Source organism: Leptidea sinapis, chromosome 15, assembly GCF_905404315.1.
Source record: "Leptidea sinapis chromosome 15, ilLepSina1.1, whole genome shotgun sequence".
Taxonomy (NCBI): domain Eukaryota; kingdom Metazoa; phylum Arthropoda; class Insecta; order Lepidoptera; family Pieridae; genus Leptidea; species Leptidea sinapis.
The window spans coordinates 3,140,353-3,160,897 of NC_066279.1; the positions used below are offsets into that span (position 1 = coordinate 3,140,353).

Sequence of the window (20,545 nt, forward strand, 5' to 3'; positions counted from 1 at the left end):
TGGGCTCGGACCTTTTGCCTGTATGATGGACTAAGAAAAATGAACGAATATCACAAACGTCAGACTGAGAAATTTTATTTATTATTTATTGAGTTTTTGGCGGGAACGAGTGAACGAAGGAAGGCGCGCTTATACAAAAAAAAAATTGTTTAAATTATTGTTCATAGTGCATATATTTTTCATACTTGTAAATTGTTTATCCTGGTTTATAAATATTCGATTTTTGTATATATAAATTGTTAAGTGCGCTTCCCCATCGCCATGGGGAAGCGTACAGGTAAAAGGCCGAAGAACGGCCAGAGCGACGCAGAACCAGCAGACGAACTTCCCCTATCCGAATCCTCGGTATCTGACGCGGAGGTGACTGAACGTCTCATTGTAAGAAGAAAGGATAAAGAGAAGTATACCCCTTATAGAGCGACAAATTATTATAGGTTATACGACGAAAATTCAAATAAGAAGGAATTTATTGTATTTCTCAATCGCAAGCAGGCTGAAGTCAAAATATCAGACAAGGACAGGTTGGGTCTGTCAAATGGAATCAGGAGGCATTGCGTATCGGGTGTGTTGCACCTGAGGTCCGTTAATGCTTTTAAAGTTGGTGTTACCTTTGACCTGCCTAACAATGCGAATGTATTTTTAAAAAATGAAAAGTTACTTAGCGAGTTGGAGATGGTTGCCTCAATTCCGGCTTCTGAAACGGAGGTCACTGGAGTTCTTACTTCTGTTCCCACTGATTACTCCAACAAAAAAATTCATCAATTAATTGCATCGAGTAAAAAAGTTATTGCTGTGAGAAGGTTCATGCGGCGAGTAAAGGACCCACAGGGTGTTGTCTCCTTTGTTCCAACGCAAACTGTTGCAGTCACATTTGCATCAACGTTGTTACCTGAGTATGTAACACTTGATCACTGGAGGCATGAGGTTAATGTATATGTACCCCCTATTAAACAGTGTCTACGCTGTATGAAATTTGGCCATATTGCTAAATTTTGTAGAAACAATGAAGTTTGTTCCATATGTTCTGACAATCACAATTTTAAAATGTGTCCAAAAACTTTAACAAAATGTGCCAACTGTGGTGGAGATCACATAGCTATCTCATCTACCTGTCCTCTGAAAAAACAAAAAATTGAAGAAAACAAAGTGAAGTCCCGTAGTGTTAGATACTCAGATCTCTTCAATGAATCTGCTTTCCCTCAATTAAACTCAAAGTATATTGACACACACCTGAGCAATCTTATAAAATCTGACAAATTTATGAACCTCTTGGTTGAAGCAGTTTTACAAATTTGTACAAATAAAGATAAGTTAACTATAAATTCAAATAGTATTAAGGAAATTCTGAATAACACTTTTAGAAAAAAGACACCTAGTTAATTGTTATTATGGATACATTGAATATAGTGCAGTGGAACGCTCAAAGTATTATTAGTAATAGGCTTATTTTTACAAGGTTTTTATATGAAAATCATATCCATATTGCTATAATTTCGGAAACTTGGTTAAAACCACATCAGTATTTTTTAATAAAAGGCTATAACACAATAAGGAATGATTGTGGTAATAAACACAATAGTGTAGCAATTTTTATTCATAATAATATCACATTTTCTAACATAAATACATATTATGATAGTGCTCTACAAAATGTTTGCATTAAAATTAAAATTAATAACAAAGAACTGAGTATTGTGAGTTTTTACAGTCCTTCCAATTCAAATCCTCCATTTAATAAAAACAATTTAAACAGTTTAATTAAGTCCATTCCAGAGCCAATGATATTTGCAGGTGATTTCAATGCTCATCACATGTTGTGGGGATGTGTTGATACATTGCCTCGAGGTAAAGATGTTTTAGAGGTTATAGATGAGAATGGTCTTGTTATTCTGAATAATGGTCAAGCTACCACAATAGGATCTCCATCTTGGCGTCCTAATGCTCTTGACTTGACTTTGGTAACTCCATCTTTGGCTCTTTTATGTGACTGGTCAGTTATTGACAGTCCTCTGGGCAGTAGTTATCATCTCCCTGTAATAATAAAAATGGCAGTAAGTAGTGATAGTATTAGTTTGCAAAACACATTATGTAATAATCTACATTTGCCCACTCACCCTAATTATAAGCAGGTGAATTGGAATATGTATAGTAACTTAGTTGTTTCTTATTTGGATGATGTTAAATTTGACACTTTATCTTCAATAGATGCTTTTAATTCCTTTTGTAATATTTTACTTTCTGCTGCCAAGCAGTCAATCCCTAGCTGTCTGTTTTCCAAAAGTTCTAATAGTAATAATGCTACTAGTTCTTGTTCACAAAAATCTTTTAAATATCCTTGGTCGCCTTGGTGGAATCAGAGGTGTACAGAAGCAGTTTTAAATGCTAAAAATGGTTACATTAATTTTAAAAACAACTCCACTGATGAAAATTATGTGGAGTTTAAGAGATTGCGGGCTTTAAAAAAACTTATCTTAAAAAGTGAAAGAAGAAATAGCTGGATAGGCTTGTGCAATTCATTCAATCGTTGTACTCCTTTGTCTTCAATTTGGAAATACATGCGCAAATTTAACAAAACTTACATTCCTGACAGTGTGTTGAATGATAGTTGGATTCCAGATTTTCTACAAAAGTATACTTCTGACTTTGTATCAAATGAGTTAACTAACTATGTAAATGTTGTTAATGATAGTAATAAATATTTGATAGAGCCTTTTTCTTTACAAGAACTAAAATCCGCTTTATTTACTAGAAGAGATACATCTTTCGGTCTTGATACCATTCCATATATTTTACTCAAAAAACTTAATTGCCACAGTCTCAACATCTTTTTAAATAATCTTAATCGCCTATGGAAGGAGAATACTATTCCTGCAGAATGGAAAACAGACTGTTTAATCCCAGTTTTAAAGCCAGACAAAAATAAAATGTTACCTGACTCTTATAGACCTATAGCTCTCACGTCTTGTGTTGGGAAGATATTTGAGCAGCTTCTGAAACAACGTCTCGAGTTCTTTATAGAACAAAATTGTCTTTTGCCTAATAATCAGTTTGGTTTTCGCAAAGGTCGGTCTTCTAGGGAGAGTATAGCGCAGTTACAGCTTGATGCGCATCAATGTTTAGCAAGTAATCAATATCTTTTGTCTGTATTTTTTGACATCTCAGGTGCCTTCAATAGTGTAAATATTGCCGTGCTTTGTGACGAGTTATCAATGTTAGGGATACCAGGTAAAATAATAAATTGGATGCAATCCTTTTTGACTGACAGAAAAGTATATGTAAAATTTAATAAACATTTGTATGGACCACGACTTTCTTCTCTAGGTGTTTGTCAGGGGGGAATATTGTCTCCTTTAATTTTTATTATGTACATAAGACGATTGAACCTTATTTTGGGGCCAAATATAGTAAACCTACAGTATGCAGATGACTTAGTCGTCTATGTATCGGGAGTTGATCTGATTAATTTAGCCGCTACTATTAATAAAGCACTTGTAAATTTATATCAATACTTTTCTTATCTTAATTTAAATGTAAATCCAACCAAATCAAAAGTCTTTGTGATTGGTCGTAAACGCATCATATTGCCTCCCATTTTATACAATGGCATTCCACTGCCTATTTCATGTGACATAAAATTTCTAGGTGTAACATTTACTCCAAAACTGTCTTGGAAAAAATATACAGATAGTGTTATAATTAAAGCGAATAAAGCTTATAATGTATTAAAATCTTTGTGTGCAACGTCGTGGGGAGCGGACCCTAAAATATTGTTAATTTTGTATAAATCGCTTATTCGTAGTCATTTTGAATATGGCTTTCATTGTTTCGCCGCAGACAGCAAAATTGTTAATAGTCTGGATAAAATACAAAATAAATGTATGCGTACAATATTGGGTGCACTTAAAACTAGCCCAATAGCTGCTATGCAAATCGAGGCCAACCTTCCTCCTTTGTGTATTAGATTTAGTTATCTTAAAGAAAGATTTATTTTAAAGCTCTATAGCTTGCCGACGAACAATCTTCTTAAGAATCTTATTGCTTATCAATCGTCTTCATTTCAGAGACAGTTGTTTATCTTGCAAGATTTTTCTTCATTTTTTAAATTTCTACAAGATTTAAATATTCATCGGAATAATGATATACTTCCCTGCCATGCAGGTTCTTTTCGATGTAAATATTCTGCAATTAATGTTGTAATAGATCCAAATTTAACTTCAAAAGAGGAGGTTCATGTATTATTGTCAGAATGGTCTAATTGTAAATTTGTTTATACGGATGGCGCAAAAAACAATAATAATGTTTCTTTTGCAATCTACCTTCCTGAAATTAGGAAGGGTATTGGCTTTAAGATTAATAGATATGCCAGTATTTTTACTGCTGAAGCCGTCGCTATTCTTTTTGCTTTAAAGCATATTAAGAAACAAAATCAACTTAATAAGAAGTGGGTAATAGTTAGTGATAGTATGAGTGTGTTAAAAAGTTTGTCAAATAACAAAATGAGTGCTAACATCAATTACATCATTTTTGCTATAAAGGAATTGTGGTTCGAACTATGTTTAATCGATATTAAAGTGGATTTCGTTTGGGTCCCGTCCCATATAGGAGTAGCAGGAAACGAAAGCGCTGATTTTCTAGCTAGAACTATCATTAATATATCCGATCTATCCCTATATCCTGATTGCAAAGATCTAGACATTAACATACCATATACAGATATAATAAGTAATCTAAAACAGCGTATGACTCTTCTTTGGGGAAGATATTGGTACAATTGTACAGAAGTTGAAAATAAGGCTCATTCGTATACTTTGTTAGATAATCCCGTTAATAGCACACCCTGGTTTTGTAAGTTTAAAAATAACGCTCACAGAAAGTTCTATACTACAATAACACGAATGCGTATTGGTCACTATCGATTGAATTTTCATCTTCATCGCAAAAAAATTGTCTCCTCTCCTTTTTGTGACCATTGTAATAAGCAACAAGATCAGTCTCTGGATCACATCTTTTTTGATTGTTCGTCCTTTGGCATACAGCGCCTTGTGCTGATGGATGAGCTACTGGAAATATATGGTGCACCCAATATAATCCCGCTCTCAGTAATAGATCTATTAAAGGACACAACAACTTATATGTCCTTGTATAAATTTGTATGTAGTACTGTAAATACATTGTAATTTGTAGATACATACGTTGTAAATTTGTTTATAATTATGTAAATACGTTATAACTTGTACATATACAACTAGTAATAGCATAGCGCAATTCGCGAACTGAACAGATAATGTAAATAGGTAGGTATAATTCTAAAAAGTTATGCAAATTACACGGGATTTGACTTTAAGAAAAGGGGAAAATTATTAGAGACTATATTACTGGATTTGGACTTACTAAAAGGAAAATATGGAAAATATTCTTTAGAGAATTATACATTAACGGAAATGGTAAAATAACTGATGACTTTAAGACTGGATTGGATTTGATGAAAGAAACTACTATAAATATTCGCTATCGAATATACATAATTGGAAAAGGAAAATGGAAATAATGTAAGATGAAATGAGAAAACTGGATTGGACTTTTTGTAAAACAAAATAGTGAAAATAATAAATACCAAAGAAATGAAAATACTAACGACAAGGCAGTAAGGCCCCTGGCTATAGCCTGTTCGAAAGAACGAATTAATATAAAAAAAAAAAAAAATTTATTATTTATTACAAAGTAGTCATAAATGAACAAATACACTTGGATGTTTTCAGAAAATATTACTGAGGAATTTGAAAGAATTTTTTAAAATTATAATGGCTAAAAATTGTTTCAATTGACTTTTTTCTGTCGGAAGTACTAATGTTACTTCCGTCAGAAAAATATTCTGAGTTACTCCCAAGTCACGCCTAAAGAAGTTTTCCTTAACTAGTATGTGTTGCTGTTTTGTTTTTCAATCGATATGTTCCTATTTTTATTAATATTCTGGTGTCACCAACAAAATCCAACCAAATATTGGCAAAATTAATTTTTTCCGATTGTTTTTCGTTTCACAGATTTATGCTTTAAAATAGATTGTTGTATTCATTTAACCTTGACATGTATAAGATCAATATCATACAAATTGTAAGTATCCAAATGTATTTTATAACCTCCATTATTTACCTGGGATACAAGTTCTTTTTCGTTTATATTATCATAAAAACATATATTATTGCTCCTTCGTCGGTACAATACGACAGTTTTACGATAATTCTTACGAGAATCTTACGACCCGACCTTATACGCGACGGCTAACGAGAATGGAAAGAAAATTGCACTCAAGGAACTTATACATCCCGCATCAATTATTTATTTATGCCTATGTTCAGACACTCATACATAAAAAAAGTATGAACTAAACAAAATTTCCCTTAAATATTCGATACAAATTAAATTCAAAGTAGAATAGTGTGTGTTAAAATTCAATGTTTCTATGAAAAGTGGATTTTCATATATTTCTCATGATTGTACATCAACAGGCTATTTTTTTTTGTTATGATAGAGCAGGACTGAGGATCGAGCGGGTCCGCTGATGTTAAGTAATCACCTCCACACACACCTCTCTCTCTTGCAACACCAGAGGATATACAGGAGCGTTGCCGGTCTTTAAGAATAGAGTACGCGCTTTTTTGAAGGTATGTCGTATCATCCTTTAAATACCGCAAGAGGAATCTCTGTCCAAGGTTTGGAATGGTTTGCGGTTTTTAAGGATCTTTCTTTCACGTACAAAAGAAAGTTTCTTGAAAACCGCACTGTAGAGGAACGCCAGACATTCAGATGGTGGGAATGATATTCTTAAATGTGGTGTGTCTAGCGAAGGTAGAATTCGGCAGCAGAATCGGCTCAAACAGCTCTTCGGAAAATTGCCCGCTATAAATGTGGTAGAAGTTACACACAGCGAACTACTTGTTGCCAGCTGACGTAGCCGGTCACAGAGCACCTGCATTCCCGACAATTCAAGCAGCTCAGCATTGCACGGGATCAAATAAATAAATAAAAAAAAATACGAGACCCATTATTTGCCATTTCTATTAATTATCTATAACTATTATTAAAAAGAAGTTAGATTGATAATCAATTTAAAAAAGATCTTTCACTCTCATTCAAAGCTGCATTAGATCTTCACCATAATCATCATCATCATCAGCCGGAAGACGTCCACTGCTGGACAAAGTCCTCCCCCAATACATTCCCCATTATATCTTACTGAGCAGAAATTTTGTTCGACCTTACATTTGTAGCAAAAACGTCGTAGGGTAATACATGGAAATACGCTTGCTTATGCTATCTAAAAAATGTTAATATGATACATAAAAAGAGAAATCTTATGTAGTTTCATGAAAAAGTCCGTGACACCATGTGTTCATTAACTATGTTTAACCCACAATAGCTATATATACTAATTTACTTTGAGAAAATGATATGTTTAAATGTGATAATGACTTTCATCATAATGCCATCCGTCTATGTGTCAGAGGTTCAGAGGTACAAGTAATAAAAAACTGGCGCATTTCAAACTTTGACATATTGTTAAAGAACCCCCTCAATTCTATTGAAAAGTGTTAATTAATTATATTGTACTAGCTTACCCAACAGACGCTGTTCTATCAACGTAGTGTTTAAATTTTCTTTGTTATCAATAGAAAAAATATGATGTAAGTATTTGGTAATGATGAGTCTAAAGCCATCGGATATATGTAAATGAGTTAAAAATGCTCCTTATTTTTTCCGATATCAACAAATATATACAAAAAATTTAAAAAATTATATACCAAAACCTTCCTCCAGAACCACACTATCCATTGGTAAACAGCATGAAAATCAGTGCAATAGTTTTTGAGCTTATCGCGAACAGACAGACAGACGCGGCGCAGGACTTTGTTTTATATTCAGTAGTGATGATAGTATCTGTACTATCATCACTACATAAGGGTTCTGCCTTTTGTGCGAATACAAGCCTTATTAGACCGCTATTTTTTATTTAAGAAATTTTTACTACTTTTATGATCATTTTAAGGAACACATTAATCCTCTGTTATTAGGAATTTTAAGAGAATATTTAACGATTAAATATGATATGTCTTTCGCAGAATTTCTGGTAAAGTGAGACGGAACAGGCAAGTAGAGCGGAAACGAGCTGCGAGTGCATTTCATAAAGCACGCGCCCTAATTACAGCACTTCAAATACGAGTGTCAGCTGGATGATGAAATATACGTGTAAAGGAAATGAAAATGAAAATTGTTGGGAAATGTTGCGGATGTTCATAGTATTTTATCATGCATCAGCAAACATGCCGAGTTGGGACCACTTTGTGACGTATAGAAAAAATATTACATAATTTTCTTTACGATAAATTTATTAAAGATTTAATTTTTTAAGTTTTTGTTTTTAGTTATACTAAACTTTACCGTCACAAATAAAAATGATTTCCACATACAAGTCTATATTTTTGTTACAGCGAATTTAATACGCGTCGCCCTAAAAGCCTTTGCATAAAATAACGTTGTTTTCGCCGGCGCGAGAAAACTCTAATGGAATTGAATCGCATATTATGGAATAACATTTTGTATTTATAACTAGTAAATGTTGTACAGATAATACTAAATCAAACATGGCTAAATTGTATCTTATAGCATGACGATTAAAAAAAAATATTTTAACAACAAAACAACCGAATTCAAAAACACTTTTTAAAAACAATCGATATAATACTTGTATGCGCTAAAAGTATAAAAATAATTGCGTATTTTGATACAATCTAATTAATTAATCTAATTCTAGTTACGATTATTGCTATTTTTGGAATCACATAGAGATATTTAAATAAATAACAACAACGGGTCCATTTATTACCTACCTTATTATCTTACTAAAAAGGAAACATCTTATCAACCGTATTATCTTACTAAAAGGAGTGGAAAAGGTTGGAGGTGGCCTATGCCAATTGGCAATCAGCTGAAGACTACCTGGATTTTATATAAGTTAGATATAAGAAATTGTATTCTTTTTTAGTTGAATAAAAGGCTTTATTATTATTTTTATTTTAAATAATAATAAAGCGAAAGTAAAGTAATAGAGCGAGCGCGCTGTGGTTTGAAAGAGGATGTTGTGACAAGGACTGAAAAAGGAATGCTGAAATGGTTTGGACACGTGGAGCGAATGAGTGAAGAAAGAATGACGCATCAAATATATAAGGCAAGTGTGTGTGGGCAAGTCGGTCACGGGAGACCTCGTAGAACATTCGTCGACCAAATTGGGGACGTTTTGAGAACAGGAGAGGTCCGAAGCACCCGCAACCGGCGAGCATGTATGAAAAGAGTAATGAATGTAGAGGAAGCGCGTGAGGTTTGTAAGGATAGAAGCAAATGGCACTCTATTGTCTCTACCTACCCCGACGGGAACAAGGCGTGAGTGTGTGTGTGTGTTATTTTACTATTCTACCTCCCTAGTCCGGTACCAAAGTCGCTAGTCTCGTTCGAAGCAATTTTATTGTAATATTTTTTCAATACCAAGATAAAGATTCCTGTTGCAGTGGTAAATGGGCGACGAAAACGAGATATTAAGATTTTTCGTCAGGAATACTGTAATTTTGCCAGGAGCCATTCTTATACAGACTTTCGGATCGCTGCAGCAATAATTAATGCCTTCTATATTGATATTATTGATAATGTCAATGCACGCGAAGTGAATTTATCAATATTGCCAGAGAGCGGCTGAATGTTGCCAATCACTTACTGAGTATGTCGATCAAAGAAGGCTAAACCGAAACAGAACTAACTTCGAATGTATTTCAGTGGGTGGTAATAATGTTACTTCATTTCCCATGTTGACACTTACACACACAAAATTTTGTGAACGATGCGGGACTCGAACCCGCGAGCTCTCGCGTTCCGTGCGAGTGACGTATCGTTGATAAAATCTTGTATGCTTTGTTCAACTCTCAGGTTGTGGCTTCATCTACAGGATCTACATTATAGTTGATAACCTGCTCAACCCCAATATTTGCATATTAGGAAATTGACTTGAGATGTCGCTCTTGTAAATCTGAACAATTTGTTATGTTTTAAAGTGATAATCCTCACTTCGATTAATTACACAAAGTTGGAAGAGCACTCGCACGGAATGCAAAAAGTCGCGCGGTCGAGTCCCGCATCGTTCAATAATTTTGTTTTCAAATATAATTTGTATAAATAATCCCAGAGTTATAACTTTAAAACAACAAAATTGTTTAGATGTTGACACCTGAACAATTGACTATCTTGGTACTAAGAACGTACGAAATAAAACTTACGCCTAGCGATACAGCGAGCATATACGCACTACAGACACCATTATAATGCAAAACTATATCGGTTGCATTAACGACTTCTTCGATTTTCCGATGCCAAAGAGCAATGTACAACTAATTCGAGCGCGTATAAAGAGCAGACATACATCGGCAAGTGTATCTATCATTGCTATATTTTAATTGACGAGAACCATCATGGGCTCGATTCTGTCCAATATTATTGCTGCTCATGTCTTACTGGGCGATGATCGATCGGCAGTTCCGCCCACATTGTTTGCCTAGTTTGGTTTTTGGGGTGGGCTTGGCACCAAGACGTTGTGAGGCGACCTGCTTTAGTATTGGACTCGGTAATTATAGAAGATATATCTATAGACGAAGATGAGGATTACGATTGATTATTATAATGTTTACACAAGGCCTAACATAGAGGATAATTTATTATATTGTAAACCTATGTAATGAATAAATAATCGATTGACTGATTACATGACTAGGCGTAAGTAAGTGTAGGTTTTTTATCAAAATAAGGTACTAGCAGGACGTTCAGCTGATGGTAATTGAAGCGCCCTGCCCATTACAATGCAATGCCGCTTAGGATTCTTGAAAAACCCAAAAAATTTGAGTGGCACTACAATTGCGCTCGTCACCTTGAGACATAAGATGTTAAGTCTCACTTGCCCAGTATTTTCACAAGCTACGACGCCGTTCAGGCCGAAACACAGTAATGTACAAATTACTGCTTCACGGCAGAAATAGGCGCCGTTGTGGTACTCATAATCTAGCCGGCATCCTGTGCAAAGGAGTCTCCTACTAGTGAAATTAATGTATGGAACATTGGACAAAGTGCTGCCCAACATTGACTCATCATCCTGCTTAGACAAGCCTTTTCAAAAAAAAAACTTTTCTGCTTAGAAACAACGACACAAGTAAAAGTAAACCCAAACAAAAATTGTTATTTACCGAAGATAGTTAACGGTTTGAGCAAATTACACTTTAAGCGCCTAAATAACGATACATAGATGCTAAAACTGGAAAAAAATTGTAGTTTGTATTTCTGGATTTCAATTCAGATTTGCAAATGAATACAAAACCAAACCGCAACAAAATAATTTGATACATTCCCCCTTATTCATAAAGGTCCGCTAACTTAAAACAGCTGCTAAAGAATGTTATATCTCATTCTGACTTAGGTCAACAGAAGAAGACAGAGTGAGAATTAGCAATGCGTAAAGTTAGCAGACTATTATGAATAAGGGGGTTAGGCTATACTGCACAGAAACTCCGCATATTATGTACATGATATGTTTTTAAAATCATAAGAAACATAGTGCGAATATTTTCTCTACTTAAATTCATTCCACTGCCGCAACAATTTTTTTAAGCCAATGCACAATGTAATGTTTTGTTTCGTCACTTTGCATATACGAGTATTGTAATTGAAATGATTTGCAAATCGCATTCAGCATAAGAACTTGCAACCCCTAATCTGCTTAGAAAAGAGCAACCTTAGACTTTCCTGCTCATTCTTCTCTGAGGAAGTTTGCCTTCCGAATAAGCTGTATGAAAGAAATTATTTCTTAAAGTCTTCTTCTACCGCATTTATCACGGGGAGTGTTCCGAAGAGCTATTTAACCTGATTCCTGCCGCCGAATTCCACCTTCGCACGACACGCCACAAGTTAGGATATCATCCCCACCATCTGGATGTGTGGCCGTCCTCCACAGTGCGGTTTTCAAGGAGCTTTCTTCCACGTACTACAAAGCTGTGGAATGAGCTTCCTTATGGGGTGTTTCCGCGACGATACGAAGTGGGTACCTTCAAAAAAAGCGCATACTCCTTCCTTAAAGGCCGGCAATGCTCCTGTGATTCCTCTGGTGTTGCAAGAGAATGTGGGCGGTGATCACTTATCACCAGGTGACCCGTACGCTCGTTTGTCCTCCTATTCGATAAAAAAAAAACTTAAAATATAAATCACTGACCAATAAAAGTTTCCACAATTACATAGTACATAGAAATGTTTCAAGTGTTGATTTGATTTCATAATAATCAATCACACAAAACTAAAATGTAACAACACACTAAAAGAGTTCCATTTTAAAATACTGTGTGAGAAGGACAATATTATATTTACGTCTCGTCCTTTATGAAACTAATTTATAATGTACTGGCAACACACACAGCTTGTTATTGAATTATTGGAGGTAATGAACAACACTAATTCCATTTACTTACCGGAGGTAATATTGTTATAAGCACAGCGCTGGGGGCGTTCATTATTTCATTATGAAAGTAGCGAAATAGCGATTATTAACTTTTCTTGTTAGCAATATTCTCTTAGTCCTAGTAATTTAATAAAAGTCAAAGGTTATCCATTTAAGGCTCCTATTCCAAGAAATCACCAAAATAGCGCATAATTGAAACCTTAACCTTAACGGTTTGTAAAAAGCTTCTATTTTTACAAAAAATTTTTGTATATTTACAGAATATGAGGAGAGAATTCATTTTTTCTTTACATTTCTATCTTTAAAAGACATTGCGAAAAATAAATCACCAAAGTACCCCTAACTTTTACAGTTGGAGCCATGCTAATCATTCAATCTAGACAAAAATTGTACGAAAATTGTTCACCAACACTATTTAACATGACATAGTTTTCTTATTTTTGTAAAGAAAATTGTATTCTGTTTGTAATAAATTAAAAATGCTTCTTATTGTGAATTAAAACTATGGCAATCTTGTACGGGAGAGGTAACTTAGCTCCGCTCGATTCCTCAAGGCCATTAACTCGGTCCCCAGCCTTAACAGCCAAGTATAGTATAAACGAATTCCACCTTCGCACGACACGCCACAAGTTAGGATATCATCCCCACCATCTGGATGTGTGGCGGTCCTCCACAGTGCGGTTTTCAAGGAGCTTTCTTCCTCGTACTACGAAGCTGTGGAATGAGATTCCTTGTGCGGTGTTTCCGGGACGATACGACATGGGTACTTTCAAAAAAAGCGCGTAAACCTTCCTTAATTTCTCTGGTGTTGCAAGAGAATGTAGGCGGCGGTGATCACTTAACACCAGGTGACCCGTACGCTCGTTTGTCCTCCTATTCCATAAAAAAAAACGATGGTATAAACCTGATTGTGGGTATACAGCCCAGTAGAAAAAGGTTAAACATAAATGATATGACAAAGCCGAATTACATCTTGAGGAAAAAATATTTTCAAACTTAACGGAGTTGTGTTAGTCAGTTTTTTGGGTTGAAAATTATCTGAAACGTTATAACATTTTATATTAATAAGGACATGTAAAACTATTCTTTGCAGTTAATTTCTCCATATGACCAGTAGGGCCTCCTATAAGGAGCCTTCCTTTGCTCAGAATTTTTGGGTCTTTCAGGTATCCTGAGCGGCATTGCATTGTTATAGGCAATTATAGGTAACAATTGCCAACAGCTGAACGTCCTGATCGTCTCGTCCCTTACTGTCATAAAACAAATGACATGGGCTGTTGGTTATGGCTGTTACAAATATTAGTCAATACAAACAATCGAAATGTTTTCTGGCATATATCCTGCCTAGCCCTTCAGGTGCATTAGGCAAAAATCTTTTATTTTGATACTAAAAACACTTAACTTAATTGTAATATGTATTTACAACCTGAATTAATTTATTTGGATCGCTAGCGATTCTTACATTATAATTAAGTTTTTCATCAAACAATAATAATTCATAGGTACAGGTAATGTAAAATCATTCTAAAGTGAACATTGAATGCAATAAGTAGGCACTTTGGACTAATAAAGATAAGGCTAACTTAACTGGCTATATCGATTGACTACTCATATTTATCTTATCACCAAAGCACAATATATTTTTATCTCAGGGAAAATCACATCTATAATATAACTAATACTAGCTATTGAAGAAAGGAAGAAAATGTCAAACCATTTATGATTGGCTGACTTCGCTGGGTACTAGCTTTCGAAGGTTATCAAGGCAAAGTATAAGGATATCAACCGATGTACTATATTATGTATGTAGTCGTTTATATATACTTTAATACATATACCTTAATAAGGCAATACTATCTATATATTTTTTTCTAAATTTATTTATCACAACACAATTATTACAGTTTACAAAAACTAGGTCAACTTTACATCTAAAAAACCACATAGATTACAAATTACCAATTTAGCATCCGAAACAAAACACAATAACACTCCAATAAGGTCATTTTTCATGAAACCAGCTGACGAGACTGAAATAAAACACTGGTTAAACGATCTACGAGTAGATAATGCTTCAGGAATAGACCAAATAGGACCAGTAGAACTTAAGCAAAACTCGGAGCATATTACTTTACCGCTCATGAATGAATGCCTCATATAATAAACTTTAGTATCACCACTGGAGGCTTCCCTGAATCATGGAAGCTAGCAATGGTAATTTAACGATAATGCATATGCAAAAAGATTGATTTATATAAATTATTCTTATTCTTACAATATAAGTTAAGGCATTAAAAAGTAATAATAGTGAAAGATTGTAAGTTTAAAAAAATAACTAAAACATCACTATATTATTTATTCCCACTACAGATTGTAGAAACCTTCACGGCTATGAAAAGAAATTCTATTGTCTCCCGTTTACCTGAAGTTCGTCGAGAGCTCTTCCATTATCCTCGGTCTATCTATTTAGAGCTGTAACAATTTACGATCATTCCCTACAATGAGATCCGACTACTCAGTGGGATCGTAAAATAAGGGTACGAGACCATGCAATTCGTATGTACATATAGATATAACGAAAGACTTAGAATATAGTAGCGAATAGACGATCTGTCAACAGTTTGGATTAGTCAATTTGTGTGTTAGCTAGTGTTTATTCAAAATCCTTAGTAGCTAAAGCCAAGCGTGGCTGACTTTTTACGAACTGTGAACAAAAGATTCACTTACCTTTTCTATGTTGATGTATCTCCGTTAGAGATGTTCTCCTCTCTCGCACCCTTTGTTTATCTTTACGCTACTATTATTGTAAGTCTGTGGATACAACTATGCCCGTAAATGTTAGCTGACTCTGAACCCGTCGGAGGATTCATGGAGTTGTCATTTGAAACTCGATGAAACTAAAGCGAGACGATACAAACAGGTAAAATGTATAAGAAACAGCCGGCGAGAGAATGAGATAGAATACAATACACGTTAAATAAAATTTATAATAAATAGTGTTTTGGTACTAGGCGATCAAAGTTGAAGAAGAGATTGTCTTATGTATGGCTCGAGCATACCTATATGTATACTGACGTGATGTGCACGATATCTACCCAATTTCTAAATAAATAAATAGTAGAAAAATTATATGTCATAAAGAAGTTTCATTCTTATCTGTATACTCTGGTACACATACTTATTTTTTATTGTTGTTTTTTGCTTCAACAGTTTACACGTAACGTAAACAAGCACGTAATGTAACTTAAGCGAACGCGGCGGAGCGAAGATCCCGGTTGTCTCTCCGTGAGGTTATATTCTTACTACGTGGGTTACACTGAAAATGTTTAGAACTGGCCAGTTAGAAATATTGCTAATGAAAACTTTTTTGAATTTCAATTTTAGAACTCTTTGGTAACTTAATGTAGTATATTGCATTCATTTTTCATTTGTTTTTGTGAATTGGCGGCAATTCTAAAACTCTTCTTACACGTGAAAATGAACCCAACGCGAGAAAATTTTGGGTCAATGATTTATTATGATTTTCGTTGTGGGGTTACTCAACAACAAAGCTTTGATAGGCTGCGATTAGCTTTTCTTAATGAAGCCCCATTTCGTGCCACTATTTACATTTGTTTTAACGAGTTTAAGCGTGTACGTAGCAATCTCAATGATGATCCGCGTGAGGGAGATCCTTTAACAGCGACTATGAAGATTACATCAGTGCTGTGCGACGCATGATAGAGGAAGATAAGAGAGTGACCCATCAGCAGATACGGGCAAGCCTAGTCATTGGTATGAGTCAAGTTCAAAAAATATTACACGAACATTTAGGCATCAGGAAGCTTTGTACCAGATGGATTCGCTATACTTTAACCGACGACAAGAAATAAACAAGTGTCGCCAAATGTTACATAAGTTCAACGGCGGTGACACAAATGCTGTATTTGACATCGTCACCAAACCAAAAGACAATCAGCGCAGTGGGTGTTTCCTTTCGAGGATCGGCCAATTAAGGTAAAGAAAGGAAGAAGTCAAGGAAAAAAGATGATTGTCTCATTCTTTGGTCTGAAAGGTCATTTAGCGACAGTTGTGCTAGAAGATGGAAGGACAGTTACTGCAGACTGGTATATCAATCGCTGTTTGCCTGTTGTCTTGGAAAAAAATTGACAGCAGCGCCCTCGAAGCAGGATCCTCCTTCACCACGACAAGGCTTCAGCACACTCCGCAAAACGGACTGTTGAATATTTGACTATGGTAGGTGTCGATATAATTAGTCATCCGCCATACTGTCCTGACCTGGCGCCCTGTTTCTTTTATTTATTCCCAGGAACTAAAGATAAAATTCGAGGTATTCGCTTTACGAGCCCTGAAGATTCGGTAAAAGCGTTCGAAAATGTCATAGAAGAGACCCCTAAGGGAGAATGGGCCCACTGCTTTTCTCAATGGTTCCATTGAATGCGACGATGTGTAGAGAGGAACGGAGATTACTTCGAAAAACAATAAACATATTGCCAACTTTCTACATTAAGCCGTTTTTCATTTTCTAAACATTTTCAGTGTTACCTAGGTAAAAGGTTATATTTTGTAACTCGTCATTCGAGTGAATAAATTACTGTTACAACTGAAGCAGCCTAGCATTAAACATTTATAATAAAACTAGCTGACCCGGCAAACGTTGTTTTGCCATATAAAGTATAATTCACGCGATAGTTTTATAAATAATAGCCTATGTGTTGTTCTGGTGTGTAAGCTATATTATTGTAAAGTTTCATCAAAATCCATTCAGTAGTTTTTGCGTTAAAGACGTACAAACATACATCCAGACATACAAACTTTCACATTTATAATATTAATAGGATATCGCACTTGTAACGATATTATTCATGCCTTATTCAATTATTGTCATAGTTGCTGGAATACAAAACATTGTTCTTAGTCATTTTATTATTTTTGTTTATGACTTTTGTTTATATCTATATAAATCAAGCGTCGACCATATTTTATTATGAATTCATAATAGCAATGATGCTCTAAAAATAATCTTTTCGATGAAAATTTTATAAGTCCTATATCCAACATCGTGATCACCGCCATCCACATTCTCCTGTAACCTGTAATATCCCAGTTGCTTTTACCTTTTAGGATGGCATCCGTATCGTCCTAGACTGTTCAATCCAAATTTTGGTTGTTTGTGGCAGAAAGTTCTTTGCAAACCGCATTGTAGATAAATGCCACACGTCCAGATCGTGAGGATGATTTCCAAATTTGTGGCGTGTCGCCCGAATGTGGGATTCGGCGGCAGGAATCAGGTCAAACAGCACTCAGAGTATTCGATTAATGCGGTAGAAGACACACAACGAAGCGACGTCTCCACACAACCCCAAGTAATCTAGCCTTTCACAGAGCACTGGATTAGACTCTTAAAAATTTAAGCAGCTCTGAGTTGCACATGGTAGAGAGGTGATGGTGAGAGGGTATTTTTAAAATTAAGATTTATTTTAAAAATGACATTTCATCCATATCAACAAAAAAATATTGAGGTGGATTGGATGGATTTTTGTATATAATTACATCATTAGAAATAAATCTATACATTTATTCAGATTTTTTACATTAATAAAATGAAATAATATATCAAAACCATTTAATGATTGGTTTAATGGTTCCTTCGTTCTAATCTCACAGGATAACCATGCTTAGATTTTAACATTATAGAAAATTTACATTCAATTTTAGGAATTGGACCATCTTCTTCTTCTGTGACAACTTTAAACTGACGTAGAATTGAAGCAAGAGCACTTTTCGCTGTAAAACTTGCATATTGGTAACCTGTAGAAATAAAACTTACTGTTAGTATTTTAAAGTGTTATAACATAAACCTACTGTAAGGTAAGCTTATAACAACTTGATTACACGATTGAAGTAAAACAAAATCTCGCACTAATGCATTCTTACCAACTGCATCTGAATATGGCATCTAATTTAAGAACATCTTAAAAAGTAGAATTAGAAAGTATTCTGATTAGCAAAAATTGGGTTACCGCACCCTCCAAGAGTAAAATAGACAAATTAGTTATTTACTGCAAAGCTACTGCTTGAGTGAGTGATAAAACTTGCATTCGTATGTCATATCTACTTCAAACCAATGTATGACATTTTAATTTACCTCAAATATTTTTTTTAGATTCTTTACTATCATTTTAGTATGTTATTTCAAAGGTATTTTTAATTTACTTATTATTTCAACCTATAAAAAATAGTGAAAAATAATGGAGGGAAATTCAAACTTACAAAACGGATAACGGATAATAGATATTGGAATATTACATACTGCTATCTAATGTTTTGTTTAGTTCCTATAATTCGTAAATGAGGCAGAGGTCTTCTACAGTACATTTTCATCTAAATCGGTCCGGAGCAATTTTCTTGATTTCACTCGAGGTATTTACGACGAGTTTTGTTTCTTCTTCTGCCGCCAGGTTTGATTTGGACGGTCTCTTTTGCGTCTTCCTTGAGGGTTCCAGTCTAGGCCGTACCTTGGTATATAGTTTGAACCCCTTGTATCACAGATCCGGCTGCATTTGCGGCCATTAATTTGGCCATCGATTCTTGGCTTCATGGCTGCGTTTCCGAGGATGATCATTAGAAATTGATGCGAGGTGTGCTTGGTGAGATTCCATCTCTCACACCCATAAAGATATTGCTTTTCATTCAGGTTAAACCAAAATATCTTGAGCTTATATTTCCGTATCAGTTTTCATGATTCGCGTCAAAGCCGTGAAAAGTTTGCTTGTGTCTTGGCGATCTGTGATATGATATCCTCTCTAGAGTATCTAGTCTTTGCTTCTGCTTTGATGAGTTCTTTTAACTTATTATCAATTTTTATTTCTTCATAATTTTTAAAGCATGTTCTTTTCACTTTCAGTTTACGTATATGATATTGAGGATAATCATTATCTATGAATTAAACCTTTCATTTGATCCCTAAATAATTAAGTAATGTCAGTGCCGTAAACCGTTGAACAGATAATTCATTCATACATTACGGCTTCACGGCAGAAATAGGCGCCGTTGTGGTACATCTAATCTGTGGTAATCTAGCCGGCATCCTGTGGAAAGGAGCCTCCCACTGGTTCTCTTTTTAACATAGGATGCCGGCTAGATTATGGGTACCACAATGTGTAAGCATTATTGTGTTTCGGTAAGAAGGGCTCGTCGTAGCTAGTGAAATAACTGGGTAAATGAGACAACATTTTATGTCTCAAGGTGACGAGCGCAGTTGTAGTGCAGCTCAGAATTTTTGAGTTTTTCAATAATCCTGAGCCGCACTGCATTGTAATAGGCAGGGTGTATCAATTACCATCAGCGGAACGTCCTGCTCGTCTCGTCCCTTATCTTCATAAAAAAACAAACAATAAATATTAATGACCAAAAAGAGTTTCATCAATTCACAAGAATTTCGAACTTAAAATTCATAATAACTTTAGCATAATATTATATAATTTAGCATAATAACTTTGATATTAGTTTTACGAAAGTATCTATTCCTACTCTGTGTTATTACTATTGGATGAGAAAAGTTTACCAAATAAGCCACTTATAATCTTAATTTAAGGACCCACTTCTTGCAGTGTTTTAGCATATTAGTAAAGAGTCACTATAAATCATAAAAATAGTTTAATAAATTTAAAAAACACGCTTTGGTTGAAAAGATAATCGTTGAAATTTAAAATTAACATCAATTTCTGCCTGTAGACGATAGATGAAATAATTATATAAATTAACATAAATCTTATTTTGCAAATTGAAAAATGAAATAATTTTATGAAATTAATGTATTGCCCTCGATAAATCTACGAAGTTTGAACGAAATCTAGCCGTTTAAAGTGGGTCAAAATCACGTCCAAATGGGTCGGTTACAAACAAACATATAGGTGAAGCTAATATAAAACGTGTAAAAATATAATTATAATAATAAGGAAACCAAGGAAAAGCAATTACGAATTAATACTTACCAATGCAGTT

General features: G+C 34.7%; 1 long non-coding RNA gene across 1 annotated transcript; it reads right to left on the reverse strand.

Moving 5' to 3' along the window:
• Nucleotides 1–1,605: 1,605 nt before the first annotated feature.
• On the reverse strand, nucleotides 1,606–3,201 carry LOC126968438 (uncharacterized). Its single transcript, XR_007730201.1, has 3 exons — nucleotides 2,932–3,201; nucleotides 2,115–2,382; nucleotides 1,606–2,031 (listed from the first exon to the last, which is right to left on the reverse strand). It is a non-coding gene; the product is annotated as an uncharacterized LOC126968438 (long non-coding RNA).
• Nucleotides 3,202–20,545: the final 17,344 nt, after the last annotated feature.